The sequence below is a fragment of the Austrofundulus limnaeus genome, unplaced genomic scaffold (assembly GCF_001266775.1).
Source record: "Austrofundulus limnaeus strain Quisiro unplaced genomic scaffold, Austrofundulus_limnaeus-1.0 Scaffold54, whole genome shotgun sequence".
Classification (NCBI taxonomy): Eukaryota; Metazoa; Chordata; class Actinopteri; order Cyprinodontiformes; family Rivulidae; genus Austrofundulus; species Austrofundulus limnaeus.
Genome location: NW_013952456.1, coordinates 659,365 through 665,627, shown reverse-complemented (window position 1 = coordinate 665,627; position 6,263 = coordinate 659,365). Strand labels below are relative to the sequence as shown.

At 38.6% G+C, this 6,263-nt stretch overlaps 1 protein-coding gene across 1 annotated transcript in view; it reads left to right on the top strand.

The window, feature by feature from the left end:
• The window catches only part of znf407 (zinc finger protein 407), a gene marked incomplete in the record, with an annotated part of 254,368 nt that overhangs the window by 246,242 nt on the left and 1,863 nt on the right, over nucleotides 1–6,263 (top strand).

The following is a 6,263-nucleotide window of genomic DNA, read 5'->3' as shown; positions in this document are numbered from 1 at the left end:
ATATACACACACACACACACATATAATTTGTATACAATCAATCACAGCTGCACGCCTTTAGAAAAAAATTTTTTTGGAGAAATTACCTTCCAATAAATGTCATTTTGAAAAATCTAGCTGCTCATTTTTACTCTATACTTTGACTTTTTTTTCTTTAACTGGCAGTGAGGGATGCTGTCAGGCTTAAGAAGGAGTCCTATCAGGTCTTTTTTGCCTGTGGGRCTCTGGAAGCAGCTGATAGGTATCGGTAGTCCAAGTGGATTGTGGCTCGGGTAGTCGATGAGGCAAAAACTCGGGTGTGGGAGGAGTTCGGAGAGGCCATGGAAAAAGACTTCCACACGGCTTCGAGGCGATTCTGGTCAACCATCCGGCGTGTCGGGGGGAAAGCGGTTTACCACCAACACTGTCTATGGTGGGGATGGTGCGCTGCTGACCTCAACTCAGGACATTGTGGGTCGGTGGGCAGAATACTTCAAAGACCTCCTCAATCCAATGCTGCTTCCCATGAGGAAGCAGAGCCTGAGAACCCTAGGGCGAACTCTCCAATCCCTGGTGCAGAGGTCACTGAGGTGGTCAAAAAGCTCCTCGGTGGCAGGGCGCCGGGGGTGGATGAGATTCGCCCGGAGTTCCTTATGGCTCTAGATGTTGTGGGGTTGCATTGGTTGGCGCAACTCTACAATATCATGTGGACATCAGGGGCAGTTCCCCTGGATTGGCAGACTGGGGTGGTAGTCCCTGTTATTAGTTAATTAAAAAAATTATTTATTTACTTATTTACTGTTATTTAACCAGGCAAGTCTTACTGAGATTTCAGACCTCTTTTTCAAGGGCAGCCTGGGCCTGAAGGCATCCTATTGTACGTGTTTTTAGGGGTGGGGGAAACCGGAGTACCCGGAGAAAACCCACGCAAGCATGAGGAGAACATGCAAACTCCACACAGAGAGACCCCAGGTTCAAACTGGGATCAAACCCAAGACGTTCTTGCTGTGAGGTGTCGGTGCTAACCACTGAGCCGTCATGCCGCCAAAAAGGGGGACCACAGAGTGTGTTCCAACTATAGGGGGATCACACTTCTAAGCCTCCCTGGTAAGGTTTATTCAGGGGTCCTAGAGAGGAGGGTCCGTTGGATAGTTGAATCTCAGATTCAGGAAGAGCAGTGTGGTTTTACTTTTACTTTGGTTTTACCTTTAAATTTATTTTTGATACATACGTAAGTACAAATAAAAATCAGATACTTTAAGACCTTTACTCAAGTACTATTCATAGAGGAGACTTTAACTTTTACTAATGTAATTTTATGGTAAGATACTTGTACATTTACTCAAGTATAACTTTGAGGTACTTTATACAACACTGCAAATATGTTGGAACCTACAGTCACTGATGTAGACAAATARAGTTGCAACAATTTTTAGTTTTATATTTTAATAAAGACTGAACTGCTGATACTAATTGTGGCTGATTCAAATTTCTCCTAAAGAAATAAAGTAATTCCCATATGTTTGATAATGCTGCAGTATAGTCTCTAAAATTCAGTTTGTATAGGCAAACATTACAAATAGATTATCTGCCACTTACTGTATACACTTTTACAGCACAAATTTCCTACAATCATTTGAAAATCAAAATGACACCACTGGCAGCCTCTGACTCCTTGTCTTCCTCCTGGTGTATTTTTTTTTCTTCTCTGGGAGCCTCCATCTTGTTTCAGATCACAGGCAATAAAGCAGCCTGTCTCTCTGGGTCTATCTCATTCTCTTTCCCACTTCCTGTTAAAGAAATCAGTCAGTCAGAGCATTCAAAACACATATTAAACAGGCATCAGCCTCTCACTGGGGCCAAATCACGCTGTTCAAATGTTGTTCTTCCACCGGGAGCGCAGGACAACTGAAGAGATGGGATCTGCAACATTAACTTGATTCATGGCCGCGGCGACTGAGTGACACTTCATAAACCTCAGCGGGCCACCACCAGGCCCCGCCGACAGCGCCCCGTGGCTAATGTGACACATGCTAGCATTCCACAGTATGCCACACACTCTGAAACACTCACATAGGCAAGCACATACAAAAGCAAATGTATATAGGAGCACTTATTGTTCAGACATGAGACGATAAAGCCTGATGTTAACTCTGAAAGCACCTGCCAACACACATACAGTACCTGTGAATTCACACAGAAATACATCCAGGCTTCAAATCTGAGCATGCAGCCAGGTGTTCAGGACACAGAAATGGCTTTGCTCTGGTACATTTGCACACTTTAAAACATATTTTATGGTAATGCAGTGAAAGCTGTACAGTCATTGAGTTATTGTCTTCTGCAGCCGACCTCTCAGCTCGCAGCACTTTGGCGTAGGCAGTTAGCATCAGCCTCATAGCTCTGTGTAAATAGGTAACCTCCACTGCTCAAAATGCCAACCTCCTCTGGCTCCCTGTGACAGGGCTGACTCCTTCCATTCTCTAACTACAGCACTTGTCACTTGAGGTACAAATGGAAGGGCCTGCACCATCCTGCCAGTGTGCAATGAGTTTTTTTTTTATTGTTATTAGCTTAGAGGAAAATGCAAAATGTTCTCTCTCACAGAATAATGGTGTCCTTCAGGACATTTATGAAAAGGACAACATATCTTCTAAAAAGCTAGGCTTGGATAGACAGCTGTAAGGTGCTCTCTTTTTTGACAACAACACACTAATAATGGCTGCTACTTATTAAGCAAACACTTGGACTCATGGACTGTCTTCTCTCAAATTAATGTAATTTATGTCATATGCAGTAACTCCACAATATTACTGATCACAAGTATTTATAAAGAACAAAGTAACACAGATTTGGTTTATTAAGTATAGTAAAAACATCTGCCTAAACTGAACAAAGTATGCAAAGAAATCCCCCTCAAGATGTCTAAATATGTATTTTTAATTAAATAAACCTGACTTTAAAGGTAAATAGGTCTGATATTTGAAAAGTTATTTGATCATTTAAAAAATATTATAACCGTCCTCCCCCTAATAGACACACGAGTACACAAAATGCACACAGAAAAACTAAATTTCAGCCATTCACTCTTCAAAACACAGTTTATTTCATCCTTTACTTGTGCAATACTAACTGATCTAGATCAGAAAGGGTCAGCACAACATACTGTCTATTATGAGATCCAAATTTAATATATTTATATATAAATTTAATATATGTCATATACGTTACATGCTCATTTTTTGAACATGTTTAAAGTGTAAGCATCAAGATGCAGGCCCTTGCTCCTCACTTGATCAAACTGAAAACCATGAATGTTACAAGACATTTTGGGGGTTATCTTGTGAATGCTGTTTGTCAGCTAATCGCCAGCTGTCACATCCCAGTGAGATACCTCAGCATACTTTACCTTTAGCATTTTACCTTGAGTAGACAGCTACCAGATTTTTTTTTTTTTTTTTTCAGAACAGTTTTAGTAAAAGATTGCACTTTTACAGTCCCTTTGCCTAATGGTATTAAGCTTGGCTTCCTGTGAGATTTCCCTCCCGCAGAAAGGTACAATATATTGTGAAATCAGAGTTGTAAAGTAACTAAGTACAAATACTTTGTTACTGTACTTAAGTAGAATTTTTGGGTATCTGTACTTTACTTGAGTAATTATTTTTCAGCCTACTTTTTACTTCTACTTCTTACATTTTCACATAATTATCTGTACTTTCTACTCCTTACATTTTTTTAAAAAGACAAGAAGTAGAAAGTCGTTACTTTTATTTCATTTTTGCTTGTTTACATTCCAGCTTGTTATTGTAAAAAATAAATACTATCCATATAAATTGTGCCTCCTAGACAGAGTTAATTTAATCGTGGTTGAGTGAGAAGTATAATTATATAAAACTCTGATAGCGTATTAGTTTGTACACAAACAAATCATGTCACACTCCAGCAGGACATAATCATTAAAATAAAAGGACTGTACTTAAGAAGTATTTGTATTTCATAAATTATATTATTGCATTTGGCCGCAGCCCTCAGATAGATTTTCATTTTGGAGAAAAGGTTTGGGCAGCTTTGATATATGTATATAAACTGAAACAGCTGGACTAGTGCATCCTAAATTTAATATAAATTAATTATTTTAATACGACAGTCATTTCTGCATTATTTTGGGGGGAGGTCACCTCCTAATAAATGTCATTACAGAAATTCTAACCGCTCATTTTAAATCAATACTTTTACTTTTAATACTTAAGTACAAAAATATCAGATACTTTAAGACTTTTACTCAAGTAATATTCCTAAAGGAGACTTTAACTTTTACCAGAGTAATTTTTTGGTAAGATACTTGTACTCAAGTATCACTTTGTGATACTTTTTACAACATTGTGTAAAATACAGTAGAAACTTGTATACTGCAGATCCAGAGGAGCCGTCATCAGGATTGCGCTTAATTTGCTGACTGAAGAAGCAAAAGTCTGTTTTACTGTAAAACCTTAATCCAACAGGAAGCATAAAAAGATACAAGAGACCCTCTCTGTTAGTTTGTGTGGGTCTCCTATTTGAATTTGAACTTCCAGCAAAAGTCAGGAGCTGTATTTAAACTAGTTTAGTTTTCTGTCATTTAAACAATATTTGCACATTTGTAAAACACAATATTCATTGGATCTTTGCACATCCTGCTGCTGCCAAAGAACTGGTGGTGACCTCCCATTTTTATTGTAATTATAGCCTGTATRTCTGTGTCTGTGTACACCGGTGAAGAGTATAATGGGATCAAATACACTTTGGAGCATAACTCTGACTTTAGGAATAACAAATAAAAAGATATTTTATGTTGTAGTAGTTTTTCAGCTCAGACAAGGGTTTTCAGAAATCTAAAGGGTCCTTCTGCTGACAGGAGTTTATGTGTGCTTTCACTTTTTTTCTCTATAAGTTCAGCTTAGCTGTAAACAGAAACCCCTTTTTATGTTTCAAAGCCCATGTTTTCCTGCATAGATTAGCCTACAAGTGTCTGAGGCAGGCGCTGTTTAAACAATGGCATTTCTAACACTGTTCTCATCACCCTGGAAACGCCATGGCAACCTGTGATCTGAGAGGGCACAGTGTGGCTCAATTAGCGCCAGCTGTATCTCACTGCTCTCCTATGGCAGCAGTGTCACCATATTCTGTCTCTTTTCATGCATTAGGAGGCACACGTGTGAAGTGTTCTATCACCTTTCATGTCAGTTAAGCTTTCAGTGTGGTTTTATTTATATTCTTTCTCATGATGATGATGATGATGATGATGATGGATGAACACTACAAGTTCAGCAATTGTGCTTAAAGGATCAAATGGGTGACAGAAAAAGTTATTTCATATATGATCTTGTTTAAATTTCTAATTATATAATTCCTGTGAGTGTCAGGCACGATATACAGTATTGCCTGCTGACAAAAACAAAAGGGTGATCATTGCTTGTATCTGCGTTTGTGGGTTGTGTTAGCAAAGTATCTGATGATAGATTTTGGTATGTTAGTAGCTAAGTGTCATTCCCAACTCATACTGCAAGTTCTGAATGCATGAAAGGTATTAATGCCCCTTTTCCACTATTAGTGCCAGAACGAGTCAGTTCAGTTACTTTTCCATTGACGTTCCAGTCCGGTTCCAGTGGGTATGTTTTGGGCAGTTGGTGGAGGTGGTTTTTGGGTTTTTCAAAAAAGAGTTAATGCGCAAAATGAGAGATAGAAACCCATTTGCCACATAAGTTCTGAAATTTTAAAAATTCACTAAAAAATTGAATAAAAATTGAATGGAAACCCAACTAATGTCGCTGCTACTATTGAAAAAATGGCGCATCGAGTTGTTGTTGTAAAGGCAGCTCAGACAAAACCAGTGACTCCACCCCCGAGCCAATCAGTGACGAACAGTGTTCTGATGTCACATTTTGGTGTTGACTGGGACCGCTTGGAACTGCAATGAAGTAGGTACGAAAAAAAAAGGGCTGGTTCCAAAAATCTGGCCTAATSGAAATGGCTTGGAACCGTACAAATACTACACCAAGTGCCACTAGTGGAAAAGCGGTATAAAACTCTGCTATTGGAGTCAACCCTGTCTTGTCTGTTAGCAAAATACTGTATATGAACCCTCTGCTCAGTCTGTCCTATCAAACAGAGCCAATACAGTACAGGTGCTGGTTATAAAATTAGAATATCATGAAAAAGTAGATTTATTTCAGTAATTCCATTTAAAAAGTGAAACTTGTATATTATATTCATACATTACATACAAACTCATATATTTCAAATGT